The sequence below is a fragment of the Dysidea avara genome, chromosome 15 (assembly GCF_963678975.1).
Source record: "Dysidea avara chromosome 15, odDysAvar1.4, whole genome shotgun sequence".
NCBI lineage: Eukaryota > Metazoa > Porifera > Demospongiae > Dictyoceratida > Dysideidae > Dysidea > Dysidea avara.
Window position 1 is genome coordinate 8,495,146 of NC_089286.1, and position 18,217 is coordinate 8,513,362.

An 18,217-nucleotide genomic window follows, 5' to 3' on the forward strand; every position below is an offset into this window, starting at 1 on the left:
ATAAGTGGTTTGATGCAATAAATGTACACAACTACTATGAAGGTATACACACTCGCAAAGATATTCAAAAGCCTTATGAATCAGCAAAGGATGACCGATTAGTGGCATGTTAATTGAAATGTGAACATAACATAATAAGCTATTGTTTCTATGACATACATGCAGTTCATGGATGAATTCCAACAGTACCTCACAGACTGGGAAGAAGCAGTTGACCAACGATCTGGCTACTGTAAAGAAGAGAAAGCATTTATGCTACTAAGCAGAGAAACACATCTTGGACTTAGAATGGATTGTAAGGGTACATAAGTTATATTAAAATAAATTATTTTGTTAATAGGTATGTCATTCAAAGAGCTGGTTCAATACATTTTCACTATTCCTGGGGTAAAATCTTTCTTAAGTCAGCGGCTGTGTCAGGATCCTTTAAAACGATTTTTTGGACTACAGAGACAACGTGGTGGTGTACATGATAATCCAAATGCTAAGGAATTTCGCAACAACACTCAAGCACTGAGAGTTGTGAACTCAGTAGCCAGGGCTCCAAGGGGAGGAAACTATCGCAAAGGAAAACAAGACACTTCACTAAGTAATGAAGATATTAATGAGCCACTACCAAAGCGAGCACGCATATCAAAGAAATGTTGACTAGATTTATATCTTTATTTCATTAGCTACATGAAATGTGCATATGTATAGCAGTATTGGTAGCAGATTAGTAGTGTGTGGGTTTGTGTGCGTGCGTGCATGTGTACATGTGTGTGAAGTGAGTATTGTACATGCTGCTTTTTATTCACTTTTAGTTGCCAATAGTTGTTTTCGTAATCCTTTAGACTTCCCAGTTGTTGTCTGGGTATCCTGCTTATACTTCTCTATCCAATTATTAGCATATGAAAATCCACGTATTGTGACCCATTCATTTACAATCATCTCAAGTAGGACATTGCCAATCTCTTCTTCCCATTCTGTACAAACTATGCTCCAAAAGAACTGGACATTGTCATTGTTCAGCAGAATTTGTTTGCTCTCTGCCCCTATAGTAGTGGAATATGTTGTGAATTGATCTGCTTTCGTAATTGTGTTTCTAAGGCCACAAACAACTGGTATGTATCATTGTTGACTCTTTTCAGTCCACCTCTGTCTATCAAACTGATCCAATCTGTTGAGTCATCAAAATCATCATTTCTTTCATCGAGCAGATTTCTCAAAAGAGAAATTAATACCTCTTTATGCTGATGGCTTGACCGATATAGCTTCTTCTTTAATGACCTTGGCACATACCCTGCAGCATAGCGAAGTCCATTCCTTTCTTCATATGTAAGTGCAGCCTCTTCAGTTTTGATGGTAATATTAGTGGAAATTGGGTATTTTAGTTTAGCTAGTTCCTTCAGCACATGATCTCCAATGTACTGGCAAAAAATTGGTGACCCTTCAGTGCCCACAGTTTTACAAAAGTTCTTCCATAAGCTCAGATAGTTAGCTGATGTACGCAGTGTGTGGTATGCGCTCCACATTTTCTCCCTCTGTGTTTCTTTGGAATTTTTCCCTTGTATGTGAAGCATGATTCGATGGATTTCATTAGGTTTTCTTCAAATCTTTTCGTTTCCGCATTGTTCTCAGGCTGTTAAATCCATTTCTTCATTTCTTTTGCTATATTAATTACATTTCTTGCTGTATGTGATGGCACTGTAAAAGATTCTTCTTTCATAATTGACTCAATTCCACTTTTCACAAATCCGGATCCATTAGCTGTAGATAGAGAGTAAACAATAATATATGGCATGGATATAATTCTCAGCCGCTGGCAGGAGAATGGACTACTTGAACATTAACTTTTGGTATAAAGTTATCAGCTATGGAAATATGGTTCAATTTGTAACCAAAATGTAGGCGAAGCTGGCAATTAGTACTATAGTTTGTCACTGCTAATGCGGTAAACCGCACGCTGTAAGCCACACCCTTTACAACGTCAAATAATTAGTTAGCAGACAACAAGAACCGAGTTAAGTACCTGCACCTGCCATACACTTTCTTTAGCTGTTAAACCGATAACTAGAAGAACCAAAACTTCGCTGAATTTAGTCACTACGCACTGATAACATGGATAGAAAGCGGTTGCTAGGTAAATACGAGCGCGTTTCCAATCCCGTTTATGCCCTCTATTATCTATGGTCCAGTACTTCGATACATAGCACGCGCCTGTAACATTGGCAACGCATGGGCGTTTAAACAGATAGCAACAGCCCGCCATGTAGGGAGGTGTAGAGGGCTTGTTTCTAGTAATTAGCCATACATTTCTGGTTTACAAGCAGCTGTCAACTCAAGGTACAATAACGAGTTGTAGTCTAAATAAGTTAGACGTCAAGAACCACTGGGTTCTACAGGATTTAGAAAACCCTCAGGCCCTTAGTAGCGTCCTCGCTGCGCTCAGGCGCTACAGCCCAGGGCCTTCAAGTTTTCTAAATCCCATAGAACCCTGGTTCTTGACGTCTAACTATTATTTAAACAAGGAATGAAATGGTGTCTAGTGTTTTATCCCAGCACAAAAACATGGGGCCAAAACTCACCCTGAAACAATTGTTATGCAAAATAAGCACATAAACCACTTACACACCTTTAGAAATGGTTAATATCTCCTTCCTACTTCATCGGATTCGTGTGAAATAAACATGAGGCAATTCCTCATTCAATAGCGAGTCACTCCATATACAGCTCACGTAATTTACTTAATTGTTGTTATGGCTGCCATCATGAGTATCGAGAAATAATGGAAAATAAAGTTGCCATTTCCATTGCTCCATAACAAGTAAGCCTCTATTGTTACAGTGGTTATATATTTAGACTTTCTCAAGTAGCCCAATGAATAAACTTTCTGTCAGTATATAACTTTAGGCTAATAGAGTTAGGCTAGTCTGGCTAGACTGGCCATTTATAATGGTTTTATGTATTCACATATTGCTTAAAATTATGTGCGGGTTTAGGGGTTTAGGCGCTACTCATGGATATTGACCTAGACATCATACTTGAATAACAGCAACCTAAGCTCCTTTCAGATTCCCTAGAAGCTTCATCCCTAGAAGAGGCAGGCAAACACCGCCTCCATGCTCTCCTGGAGCTAAAGATGCTGGTAACCATCCCCGGGTTTGAGGCCACCACTCTTTCCTCCAAAAACTAGCTTAAGAACATTAATGTTGAGATACTCACTCAATGCATCACTCAATCCATTACTGAATCTTGAATACCACCAAGAAAAATCACTGATTATATGAGCTCAATCAATGCAAGTGAAGAAATCAGAAAATCAGCAAGGGAAATCGGAAATTGGCAAAAAGAAATCAGAACACTTAGTAGGTATGGAATAGTGTCTGTGGGGGGACTCGGAGCCCCAGGTAATATATGTTTCAGGACTGAATTTTTGATGTAGAGTAGTTTTATGCAGAAAAATTTATATCATAGTATTCTAATGTTCTTATATTGTGTACTTCCGCTTTACATTTGTTGACACACACAGAACTCTTGCATGGAATCTATCTGAGTACAACCCAATAGAATTTCCATGGCTTGCTAGATGGCATAAAAGGAGGCATCACCAATACAGTGCTCATTGAACAAAATTAACCTTAATGTTTAAAGGTCCACTGAAATGATAAAATCAACTTGTGCTATAGCCAATCCTCACTAATAGTAATACAAGTTGATGCATGTTATTCAATCTATTTCCACTTAGATCAGTAGATATGGCAGATTTTAGGTCTTTGCAGTTGATGATGTGAGATGCGTCATAAAGCATCACACTAGGAAAGCTGAATACGCATCACCGCTATAAAAACCATAACTAAAGCGATGTTTGCTTTATAGTCGATCCGTATAGCTTCTGATAAGGCTTTAAACATGCCAAGACGCTGTGTAGCAGCCGATTGCTATACTGAATGTGGACAGGGATACAGTTCACATGAGTTTCCTAGTGATGGCACACTAAGAGCGAAATGAACACAGGCTGTACAATAGCAGCGAAGGAACTGGACACCCCATTCTTTGCTTTGTGCAAAGCATTTCATGCCTGAGTGCTTTGAAACTGATGGCTCAAGCTATCGAGATGCCATTGGTATTCCTGCTAAGAAATGCCTGAAGCGAGGTGCCATCCCGACCACATTCCCCAGATCTATTCATGGTGGCAGCAGCCAACCATCTGCATCACCCAAGAGACCAGCTTCTGAATGAAGAAGACAAAAATCAGTAGCAGTAAATATTGATTAATACAACATATTGAAAATCAACAAAATTTTATAGCTATTGAAAAATCAAACAGTAAAGTTTTTTTATACAGATAGCTGATGAGGTCTTACAGACTAGTTTAATAGAAGATCTGCAGGAGTACACCATTGTTAGAATATGCCAATACTGAACAGCAACTACTGAGTCTGATCAGTTAGAAGTTGAGTCAGAGTCTGCTACTATTGAACAGCCACCCACACAAATGGAAATACAGACACATACACAGAATAAAGGTCAGTCCTGGTATTAGTTATGTAACTAAAAAAGGTTCTCTGGTAATAGAGTCAATCGGAATACAGTGTAATCTTCTAGCAGTACCTCCACTGAAAAAGTTTTCCTGCACCATTGAATTGCTGCCTTCTAGTAAGCCTGAGGAAACTGAGCCAAACAAAACTGATCTCGAGAGTTCTTTCTATATTTCTCAGGATGAAGCCTCAACAGAGTAAGTAATATTTGTCTACACTTATAAACATGTCATCAGCACCTACTAATTTACACAGTTATGACATTCAGCAGCCATGTTCTTCAGTTCAGTCAGGTTCAACACTAGATGATACATAGTGTTTAGATCATCTCTGTTAGCATTGTTCACTCATTGTCTATCATGTCATAGCTTATGTCCTGGAATAACAACAAAGCCACAGGGAACGTTTGTTACAGTAAAGCAGGCATGTTCCCACTGTGGGTATCAGAGATCATGGTCAAGCCAACCTCACATCAAGGACACACCTGATGGTAACATCATGCTGTCTGCAGCTATTCTATATGGTGGAGGAACTGCTGGAAAATTTCTCAAAGCACTGTCCCACATGAATGTTGCCTGCATCACTGATCAAATATACTACATACATCAAAAGAAATATTTACAGCCAGCAGTGATATCAATTTGGAACACAAAACAATCTGAATTACTGGTACTCCCTCACAATTGGTGGTGATGGTTGTGCTGATAGCCCTGGTCACTCTGCTAAGTTTCAGTCATATGGGATCATTGACTTGATGATAAATGAAGTTATACATATAGAGTAAGTCATAATACATAATTCTTTACAAACAACATAATATCTTTTGTGTTCTTACCTATTGTAGAGCAACCTTGTCAAATCCAGTTTCTAAGTGATAATTCACTGGATGCTTATACGCTGATAACTGACAGGCATAAGCAAACACACAAATTTATGAGGCAGAGTTATACTTCAGTTGGTAGAGACAAGTACAACTCTTCGCTCACTTCTGCTGATAAGTATGTGGAGGGAGATTCGTCTGAATCATTGCTGCTCATCGATGAGTTGTGCAAGCTGCCACTTTCTGCCATTGTAACATGTGTAATAAAACTCTTGCGGTTCCCGATCATATGTCACAGGTTCAATTATTTGTGACGTGATCGAGCTTTGCGGGTTAACATCTTGGTATATCACTACAATGAAATCATTAAAATGGTGTTTTTGTGCACTTCACGTTATAAACAACACATCCATACAATAAAATAGGAGGTAAAATTTCCATTCAGTGGACCGTTAACAAGTACAACTTACAGTAACAACAAAGCGGAATCAAAGTACATAACCTTTGAAACAAGAAGGCAAATTTATTAGCCAGAACTGAATTCATGGCTACAATTCATGGAGAATTTCTGTACTGGGTTTACGTGGCCTACCATTCAGCTGAATAAATTCAGTATTTTTTCACTGCCACACAAAACAAAACACCTGTACAGCCAAGGTGTTCAATACATCAATACTTAAAAAGATCAAATGATCACAACCAAAATGATGATCACAGCCACACAATTATTTTTGCTTTGTAGAGATTCACAAGTTAACACTTTTATGGCTGGAACCGGATTTTTTGGCACAACGGTATAAAACATGTGCTGAGTGCAATTCCAACACGCTAGCACTTCTATTGTGCGTTTCACAGTATGATGTGCTAATCCCGAAGTGGGTATGCCCACAGAGGTCCTGTTTTGGGGATAACCGGATAGTTTGTGCACTATTGCGGGTTTATCTCATAACCCGGTAAAACCTTTCTCTCAAAAATAGGACTATTTCATTTATGTTTGAGTTGATAGTACATTTTGAACAATGATACATTGTTATAGATAGGCTAAAACAAACTGCGAATGGCTGTTGATGGTTTTTCAGACATGTGGCATGATTCAATCATGTGCATATAACATGTGTGACACTGGATTTGTCATTAAACTTGAAGAAACCAGTCATGAAGATGACAATTCAGTAAGGAGATAATATAAAGTAGTTTCGTACATAAGTTCATTTGTGGCCGCCTGTTTCTCAAGACTGCTTTTGGCGTATTTTGTAGTTTTGTTGTCTTATAATTACTTTGTGGTTTTAGCTAGTATTTATGTAAACATAAACAACCTTGTTAGTCCACAGCGTTTACGTAGAGGTATAGTAACCAAGTGGTGTAGTGTACAGTGAGGCTTATACAGCATGATTCAGTGTGCTTGCGCCAGGAAATTCAGCTGTGAAAGGGATTTAATAATTAATTAATAGCTTGTGATGATGAATACATGACAACTACCATGTAGACTATCATGCCCAGTAAGTGGATGTGCATGAGGTAGCAACTCAAAATTACTTTGATGTTTTTTATATCAACAACACCACAATAGTGTGGCATTTAAGACATAACATTACAAAAACTACACATGCATACAAGAGTCAATACTATCATCAGCAGTTCTATGGAGTAAATAGTATACTGTTAAAAATGTCACACAGAGAAATCATGCAGTGACTACATGACGTATAACTCCATTTTCTCAACAGCAACATCTTCATTACTATGATCTTGATCATTACAAATACGAACTTCAAAGTTCTCAGCCACTACTACTGGTAGTTTCCTATAGAACCATGGCATACCTACTTGAGCACAACAACCATTACCACTAGTGCAGCCATGACCGTCCCATAAAGGGTCGGATAAGTAGTACAGGGATGGATCAGTTACTCCTGTACCCCCAGACTCACAGTAATAGTTGTTCCCCACAAAAGCTGGAGGGCTACGACCAGGATAAGTGGCACATGGACAATTAAGCAGCACCGTATCACCAAAATCATAGTCATCACTTCTACCAGCAGCATACGTCCACACATGTTTACGTGGTGATCCTAAAGTGACGGAAATACCATCAACATAGACATCATCAACCGATTGTTTATTGGACCAAAATGCATTAGTGTTTCCCTTCTGATAGGCTTTAGCTTGTCCACAAATGTGTTCATAGCTAACTCCCTTAACATCAAACTGTGCAGGATTACATCCAGGCCCATATCCTAAACACAACCTCCTTGGACTAGTGATCTTATGCCATGTTCCTGGACAGGTATCATCTCGACTCATGTCCACATCAACAACTTGCATCCATCCTCCTCCAACACCACCACACTTTAGCTTCATGTCACATGTCACCTTAAACTTCCCTTCATCGGTCTTGATCCAATACTGTCCAACACTTCCCCTACTAGTAGGATTACGATGGTATATCTCATTACAACTACTAGCAGGATTAGCTTCACTAATACCAACAGCTAAATCTTCCTTAGCAGCTAAGCCAGTAGCAAATAACAACAGAAGGATAATGTACTTCATCATTACAACTGTACTTGAACACTGTTCATAGTAAGTGACCAGTTGTGAGCCTATTTATAGTGACACTTCAGTGATGTAATGTACTAAATTTCTCAACGATGTAATTTAATTAAATTAACTTTACACTGGCAAGTTATAACTTTAGCTCAATAGGTACTTTATTATGACCACAACAACACCTCCTACACACACACACACACACAAACACACACACACACACAAATATGTGAGGGAGTAGCATGTTTGCATAATTCACCAACCAGTGTACATGTACACAAGTGGAATGCGACACTCAACATGCCAGCGACAGTTGATGAAGCACAACTGATTAAGAATATTACAACAGCCTGTCATAACTTTGTTACGCTTCTATTCTAAGTAGAGGAAAGTATCATAGCTACGAAATAATGTAAACTATACAGACAAAAATTTTTTTGAATAGATTACAATGTTTTGTTTGGAATAGTATAGTGTGCACACGTGCGTGTGTGTGATGAAATGAGCAGATCCTTACATAAATAAACTAGTAGATAATTGAGTGTTATGATACCCATTGGCAGACTGTATTATGTAAAACATTTATTGTACAATGTGGAGCTATGGGATATGTGGATTCTTCATCTACTGCTGTGATAAAAATTGTCACATCTAGCTCTGAAGTACGTATATATGAGAAATCTTGTATTGATTGGAGATGTTGTTGATTCAGTGACTCCCAGCTAGTGATGTGAATTGTTATTTATTAGTGATAATACTGGCTACCAGATATCCCCTAATTATTGGATGGTAGTATTTTCAAAACACCAGCTGTTGACTCTGGACATTGTAAAAACATCAGCTGTTGACTCTGCACCAGTCACCAGAAAGTGATGACATAGTGAAAAAAAATGCAACTATAGCAACAAATGCTTAATATTAATGTGTTGCTGGCTCTGTGAAATGAGTAAAAAAACATTACCTACTCTCAATTAGCAACATTCTAACAGCTAATAACACCAGAGGGTGATAAAAAGATGCTCCTTTTGTACAGAAATTAAAATAACCATGTACCCACTAACTTCTGTGTACAGCAAATTTTAGGTTCCTAGTGATATCACATAGGTGGTGCACCAGATCACTATGGAGATATATTGTGGCCTAAAACCTGAATAGTATTTCAATTAGTAGCCATAGAAATGAGGGATGAATGTTCTTTTGATAATCAGGTCATATTAACTGTACACAAACAGATTGGTAGTAAACAAAGTATGTAGTGTATCCCCAGCTACTGGTGAATGAGAGTATTAGTAACATGTTTACTCAAAAAATAGTTAGAATAAAAATATTACCAGCGTGTGTTTCACACCTGAACACAAGATGCTTCTATTTGTAGTTTCTATAATTAACATTGTGTTATGAGTCTCGTGATATAGGTACAGGACAAATTAAATAACTTTCATCCTTAACAGCATTCCCAGATTCATGGTTCATGTACATAAAGATGTATTCTTCTTAATACAATTATGTATATATGTACTTCATTGCAATTATAAACACTTCTTCTAAGTGTATGTACATACAGCCATGCACATGTAAGATTATTGGTGGCATCGAATGTTCACACTCACTCACTCTCCACTCCCAAACCCTCCATCCTGTACAATAAAGAGTACAAAATAATTTGTAGCACGTATGTGCACATATGTGTTATAATGAACTGAAAAGCCTGTCAAACATGACAAGTATTCTACATACACATAAACTGAAGTTTCCTGTCAGTTAACGTAGTCATCACAACAACTACTGCACATACAGCTTAATTTCTTTAACTAGGACACCTTCATCTGAGTAAACCTGATCACGACAAATCCTAGCTTCAAGATTCTTGTCACTGGTTAGTGGTATTTGACGATAAAACCATGGCAGGTTGGGTTCTGATCAGCAACTGTTTTCATCACGACAACCCTCACCATCCCACACAGGGTCATCAGTCAATAAGACGCTCCAACTTGAAGGAGTATTATATGATCCAGACTCACAGTAGTAGTTCTCATGAACAAATGATTGTGGTAAAGGACCACCATTCCGAGCACATGGACAAGTATTAGAAGGGCCGACCTCATTAACACCTATCCCATAAGACCAAATGTGCCTTCTAAGAACACCATAAGTTATGGAAACTCTATCAACATATGGACCATTAATAGAATGTGAGGTAGCCCTAAACCCATCAGTGCTACCCTTCTGATAACCTATCACCATTTCACATACTCTACTGTAAGGGACTTGGTGAGTTGAGAATTGAACAGAATAGCACCCATCATTATCACTAGGAGCTCTACAAGCTGGAACAGAACTAGTAATCTTTCTCCATCTAATGGGACAGTCATCTCCATCCAACCTTTCTCTCTACCACATTCCAGTTCCATATCATAGTATACAAACAATGGCCTATCACCAGCTTGTACAACATAATAACCAGATTTGCCTTGACTGGTTGGATTTAGCTGGTAAATATCTCTACAAGATTTCCCAGGAAGTTTAACACACAAGCCATACTCATTGTAGTCAACATCTGATTCAACAGCCCCAACTGCAATGATAGCAGTAAACACTGCTACTAAACAGTGACTAATAGCTATAAATAATATCAGAACTACTAACAGACAGTGGCGTAGCTACACCCGGGCATGCCAGGGCATTTGCCCGGGCATGCCAAGGCATTTGCCCGGGCATCACTTCACATTGCCCGGGCATCAGAAAATGCTTGGGTCACGCAGCCACTCAAAATATCGCATTTAGCACATAAATCCTCCCCCACCCCCATTACCATTTATTGACACAAATTAAGTATATACACAAATTACTTATGAACCAAATTGATTTTAAAAACAAAAGAGGAGTGTACATTTCGTCAAGATCTTATGCAGATATTGAAGCCAGGTGACAACTGTATGGATCTACAGTTGCCTGCCATGGAGTAAGAAATCTAGACCTAGCATATCATGGACTGCTCTTTACTCTAAAAAGGTAGTTCCTAGTACCAAGAGCTACAAACTGAGAAAAGTTGATGATTGTTCCATGAATGAATCAACCAGTGCTTTAAGTGTGCTGGCTTAGAATCAAAGAGAGCACCTGCTGCACATGTGATAGGTCCCATAATCAAACATCAGCACATGTGATAGTTATGTAGAACCCACAATCGATATTTCTTGTGGTATATAATGATGCAAATGCCACTGTATAATGAGGTATTTACATGTACCATTTTGCTTTAGCTATAGGCTGAGCGTTCAACTATAACTATATAACTCATTTAGAAATAAATGTACCTGTATGCTGAACTGTTTAAAGTTTGCATGTACTGTATAGTAAGATATTTATGCAAAGAAGCTAATGTTGCGAATTGTCACTTTCGCAACATTAAATTTTGCAAATATTTTTACATCATTCAAAAAAAATTCTGCTGAGTTTTAGATAATGTTATGTATATGGTAGACCTATCAGATCTCGTGGACCGTTAGACCTCATGGTGCTGAAAATCCTGCTGAAAATGTCTTTGTTAGACTACTTGTGAATGCAACATTCTAGATCGCTTCCCAACCCTAGAGGACCAGAATTTCTCGTCTGCTGCAATTGCATCTGCCAATTCCAAAGTAAGAGCAGTGCTAAATGGCGAGCCACCGATTAATGGCGGTCATTCTCGTAAAGGCAACAAGCCACACATTTATTCACCAAAACAGAGGGCTGGAATTGGTAAGCTGGTTGGACAAGTTGGACCTTCTGGAGCAGCTAGAAGGTGTTCAAGAAAGTTGGGCCATTCAGTAAATGAAAGTACTGCTCACAGATTTAAATAACTGTACAAGGAGGAAAAACGAATGAAGAGAATTAGAGTAGAAGAGGGAAATCTCACTGAGCTACTATTGAAGAAAAAAGAGTGACCCTTAATTCTTGGCAAAAGGTTGGATGACCAGGTGCAAGAATATAATTTGAAGCTACGTGAGTATGGGTGTGTTATTAACACTACAATTGTTGTTACTGCTGCCAGAGGCCTAGCTAGAATTACTGAACCATCACGTTTTAGTGAAAGAGGTGGTCCAGTAACACTATGTGTTCCATGGGTCAAGTTGCTTCTAATTTTACAAAAAGGCGAGTTAGTATGAAATGTGGTAACCCATCAGAGAACATGGAAGATTACGACAGGAATTTCTTGGGGAGATAATAGTAACTGTTGAACTGGGTAAAGTTTCTGCAGATCTTATTTTTAATTGGGACCAGACAGGAATACTGATGGTCCCAAGTGGACCATGGACAAGAAAGGCAGGAAAAGAGTTCCAATTGCTGGGCACAACGATAAGAGGCACGTGACAACTGTAATGTGTGGTGCCCTTATTGGAGAGATTTAGCTATTCATTGGTTTATGAAGGTGAAACCCAAAGATGTCACCCACCATTTGATTTCCTTGGAGACTACTGGCTAATCAGTCACAGTCCAAACCATTGGTCAACAATGGCAAAGTACATTAAGGAAGTCATTGTACCATATTTGGATAGGAATAGGGTTGACCTCAGTTGAACTTTGATTACCCAGCAGTGGCAATGTTTGATAACTTCAAGGGTCAGTTGACAGAGAGAAAGTGACGTGACAGAAAGTGATCAGTTGTGAGCCTATTTATAGTTACACTTTAGTGATGTAATGTACTAAATTTAGTTCAATGATCTAATTTTTAGTAACACACAGTGTATCACATGACAGTTGGTCTGCTTCACAGATCTGTGCAGGTATATGCTTTTGAGAGTACTTAAGAGCACTAGCAAGTTGTTGAAGCCATTCAAGAGCCAACCTATTTAAGGTAGTGGTCAAACAATGGTCACTTAGTATTGTAATTAACTTTTTTGAAACGCTGTATCTTTATCTCTACACAGAGTCAACCAGAGTTAACAGTGAGGTGGCATGGACCTCCTGTTGTGTAAAGAAAATCAATTAATCTTCGGTGCTGTGTTATAAGAACATTACTGTAAACAAGTTTATAAACAAATGCGATAATTGTCCTCAACCAGTCATTCTTAACTGTTTTTATGTATATCATTAACACTGGCAGCACTACAGAATACACAATACTCACACTAAGCTTGGAAAAAGCAGCTCTACTGCTAAAACACTTAAACACAACGTGATGGATATACATGAGAGAATTCATTAACCTGTTCATGACTAGCCTTCAAAATTTTGGAATGTTACAACGACCTGTCGGGAAAAAAAATGCTTAGCAAGTGTAGTGGTAGAATGGGCTCTCGATAGAAATTTTCAGTGATATCTCTAGGATATGTCCATTTATCATAACCGAATGTAACCAGAACGTACTAGCTGCTGACCCATAATCGAAAATTTTCGGTATGCATATATAATACAGCCAGTGGCTGTACTTGTATTGGCTCAGATTAAGGCCACACATACTATCACTCTAGACAAGATCACAGCTGTTAAAGGGTGACTAATGAAACACCAAGCAAAGTATAAGTTGGACAAACACTGACAAATTATAGGAACACAGAATATTCTACAGAAGTATACAATTACATTTTAAAGCGTGATGCTAATTACAATGTCTTGGTTAATCATAATGCTAAAAAGAAGATTGTTGCTACAATAAAGTAAAATCATATTCTAGTACTTAGGTGCATAGAAGTAGGTCTCAATATACCACATACTGTTCAGAGTTCATAGCTACTACATAACATACAACTCCATTTTCTCAACAGCAACATCTTCATTATCATGACCATGATCATTACAAATACGAACTTCAAAGTTCTCAGCCACTGCTACTGGTAGTTTCCTATAGAACCATGGCATACCTACTTGAGCACAACAACCATTACCACTAGTACAGCCATGACCGTCCCATAAAGGGTCTGATAAGTAGTACAGGGATGGATGAGTATCTCCCACATCTCCAGACTCACAATAATAGTTGTTCCCCACAAAAGCTGGAGGGCTACGACCAGGATAAGTGGCACATGGACAGTTCAGTGGATAATCATCACCATAATCATAGTCATCACTTTTACCAACAACATAGGTCCACACATGTTTACGTGGTGAGCCTAAAGTGATGGAAATACCATCAACATAGACATCATCAACCGATTGCTTATTGGCATAGAATGCATTCATATTTCCTTTCTGATAAGCTTTAGCTTGTCCACAAATGTGTTCATAGCTAATTCCCTTAACACTGAATAATGCAGGATTACACCCAACTCCATATCCTAAACACAACCTCCTTGGACTAGTGATCTTATGCCATGTTCCTGGACAGGTATCATCTTGAGTCATGTCCACATCAACAACTTGCATCCATCCTCCTCCAACACCACCACACTTTAGCTTCATGTTACATGTCACCTTAAACTTTCCTTCATCAGTCTTGATCCAGTACTGTCCAACACTTCCCCTACTAGTAGGATTACGATGGTATATCTCATTACAACTACTAGCAGGATTAGCTTCACTAATACCAACAGTTACATCTTCATTAGCAGCTAAGCCAGTAGCAAATAACAACAGGAGGATAATGTACTTCATCATTACAACTGTACTTGAACACTGTTCATAGTCAGTGATCAATTGTGAACCTATTTATAGTGACACTTCAGTGATGTAATGTACTAAATTTAGCCCAATGATGTAATTTTATATAACGTAATTAAATCAACTTTACACTGGCAAGTTATAACTTTAGATTAGTAAGTGCTTTATTATTACCACAACAACACCTCCTACATACACCAAATATGTAAGGAGTGGCAAGTTTGCATAATTCACTGACCACTGTACATGTGTACATATTAGTGGAATGTGACACTTAACATGAATAACTTTGTTAGGTAGAGGAAAGTATCATAAGCTACCAAAAATATCTGAATGGAGTAAAATGATTTGTTCAGAATAGTATAGTGTGTGTGATGAAATGAGCAGATCCTTACACAAATAAACTAGTGGATAATCGTGAGATCAAGCAGTACGAGAGAATTTGCTTAAGGACCTTGACTGAACAACTGGGTAGTTGAAGACATGATATTTTTATATGGTAATCAGACTGCCAGCTTGCAGAATGCTGTTTGCATTGTGAAATGTAACATCCTTGGTGGTTAGACTACTACTGAACTAAATTGCTTTAAAAAAATAAAAATAAAGAGGAGTGTGTTTCGTCAAGATCTTATCCAGATAGTGAAGCCAGGTGACAATTGTATGGATCTACAGTTGAGCAAGAAATCTAGACCTACAATGTCATGGACAGCTCTTTACTCTAAAAAGGTAGTTCAAGAGGTACAAACTGAGAAAAGTTGATGGTTGTTCCATGAATGAATGAATCAGCACTATAAGTGTGCTGGCTTAGAATCAAAGAGAGCACCTGCTGCACATGTGATAGGTCTCACAATCAAACGTCAGTACATGTGATAGTTTTGTAGAACCCACAATCAATATTTCTTATGGTATATAATGACACAAATGCCACTGTACAATGAGGTATTTACATGTACCATTTTGCTTTAGCTATAGGCTGAGCAGTCAACTATAACTATATAACTCATTTTGAAATAAATGTACCAGTATGCTGAACTGTTTAAAGTTTGCATGTAATTAAAAAATACTTGAATTCATGCATGTGGGAAACCAGTCGTGCACCCACAGCCACTTTGTGGACAGTGCTTGGTTGAAAAATGATACCAGCTAAAAGATGATTTAGTGCTCTACCGTAGAGTCTGGTGGTTAAGTGCACACGCACGCACATACACCTGTATTACATGATTTATTAAGTGCATGTTCAATTTCTGCAACTAATCATGGCTGAGAGGCACACCTGCTCACACATGCGGCAAAGTTACAGCAGAGAAGAGAAGCTAATGTTACTCAGTGGTACTGGAAAAATGGCAAATTTTGATTCGAACTCAAAAACTATGCTTTGATGGATAAAGAACGAGAGAAAGAGATGAGACAGCTGATAGGGTTGCAAAAGTATAAATTTGACAGAATACCACAATTCCCAACAATGGAAGATACCTTGCACAAGTATTGAAACCACTGGCAACAAGGAGCTACAAGTTAAAGAGTGGTGGTTTATTATGATTAAAGTACTTAGTAAAGGCAGAGCTTGTATACCAGAAGGCCTTACAAAGGCCTAAGATGTTTATATTAACTTCACTAAGTATGTTTGAAAAGAAGGAGAAAGAAGAAAAAATCCATGACTGGACCTGGGCAGCCTCGAACCTGCAGCCATCCGATTAACGCTCGAACGCTTACAGGAGTCTGCCAGGCGGTCAGGATATTTTCTTCTTACTATTTTCATGTATTTGTATCCATAGGAACCCTAGAGAGTGACTTATTATCTCTAAGTACCCCAAGTGGAACCAAATGGACATTGTTTTATTAAGACGAGAGCAGAGCAGGTGCTTCAATCAACAGACTCAAGTCTCACTTAGAGCTTTTTTACTGCTTGGTTTGATGTGTTCGTGCAGCACTATAAGCATTAGTTTAGACAACCCACTAATATATACCAGCAGACAAGAAGGAGTAAAATTCACAAACTTTTCAACGAAAAGAACCACAAATACGGAAGTTATGTAAGTTGGCAGTAATAATGTGGCTAATGTTGACCAGTCTACTCTGCCATTTTGTGTTTACAAATGGGCCTACATATGAGGAGAGAGGTGCAAAATGGTGTGGATACCAAGGTGGGAGATCTGGATTGGATAAACATTAATGGACAGTCCAGCTTACATTGCATGCAGATAGTGTTCCTAGAGTAAAACATTGGTGATTTTTAGAGGAACTGGAAAATGCTTGTCACTTTGAGAGGCTCAAGTATGATTGATGTGCTTGTGTTAGATTTCAACCAAAGGCTTACCATCTGTGATTAAATGAATGCAATACCATTACTGTACTTGAATGCAACAACATTACTATAACCTCCTGGTTATACCAGTTATTTGGATGTAGTATTTAACCCTTAAACCTGCATAAACCAGAAACGTGGATTTAACTTTAATAAATATGCATGCCTTGCACAAAGCTCTGTAACTTTCGAAGTGTCCATCAGAAAAGTTATTTTCACGGGTAGTTTTGGCCTCACCATTTAGTGTATAGTTATAAAATGGTCCATAACTAGATGGTGGTTGCTCCTATCTCCTTCCAACAACTTCGCCATCAAATTTTCTATCGGGCCATATTATGACTCATGTGAGTAAACCCACAATCAAAATTAAACACGTGGCAAGAATTTGAAACACAGAGACATGACTCATCGCTGTTCATCACTTCATAACAAGTAAGCCACTGTAGTAACAGTGTTCATTTAACCTTCTCCAAGTAGCCCAATGAACAGACTTTTAATCAATGCATAGTTGTAGGCTGCAAAAATTAAGTTACCCCACCTAGTGTCACCATGCATGCCCATATTGTGTACACACGCATCCCCAAAAGTTCTCCGAAGGTTTAAGGATTAATATGTCCTTTCAAAGAGGCAACTGAATAGCTAGCTACCACACACATCAATAATTACTGCAATGGTAACTTTACAGCATATGAGCGGAGAATTCTACTGACTAAATAGCTTTGGGAAGAGGTTGCCGCCAAGAAGGATATGGTGATAAGGGAGGGGTTCAAGAAATGTGGAGTTTCTGGTATGTACAGTAGATGGATCACAGGATGATAATTTAGAGGACTATGGGCAACGACTGTGATCATTTCAGTGATGAAAGTAGCTCCAGTGATGCCAGTAGCTATGATGATTGTGATGGTGATGTTATATGTATTATTTAAAAAAAAAAAATTCTTTTTTGAGCTAGATAATTATGTTGCAGTGGGAAAAGATTTTGCTAAAGACAATAATGTTGATGCATTTCTCTGACAATGATGACTAATTTACAGAAGCTTCCAAAATCTACTGCACCTACTGAGTAATAAAGAATGCCATCCACCTATATATACCTGGTGGATTTATCTCCAAATTAACACGGTAAACCTGTATAGCTCAGTCACTACTACTGAATGACAAAAACATATCCAGTTTTTTTTGCGCAGTTGTCTAATCATCTTCTTCACACTAAAACTATAATAGTACAGTACTACCATGTTTTCTATGTCCAGTAACTCCACAGGATCCATCATGCTCAAAGAAGTACCAACAATAGTTTGGTGTGGTAATAGACAAACACTTAATTGATTGCAGCAGAACTACACGGCTTCTAGTAACTGATAAGTATTACAAAAATGTGACCATTGCTTGGTTGGAATGGTGCCAGTAGGATTCTAAAACTACCTTACGTTGGAGGAACAAAGT

At 38.3% G+C, this 18,217-nt stretch overlaps 1 protein-coding gene across 1 annotated transcript in view; it reads right to left on the reverse strand.

Annotated features, from left to right (window-relative positions):
• LOC136246128 (N-alpha-acetyltransferase 25, NatB auxiliary subunit-like) overlaps positions 1-18,217 on the reverse strand; it is an 89,255-nt gene that overhangs the window by 51,260 nt on the left and 19,778 nt on the right. The window lies entirely within an intron of this gene.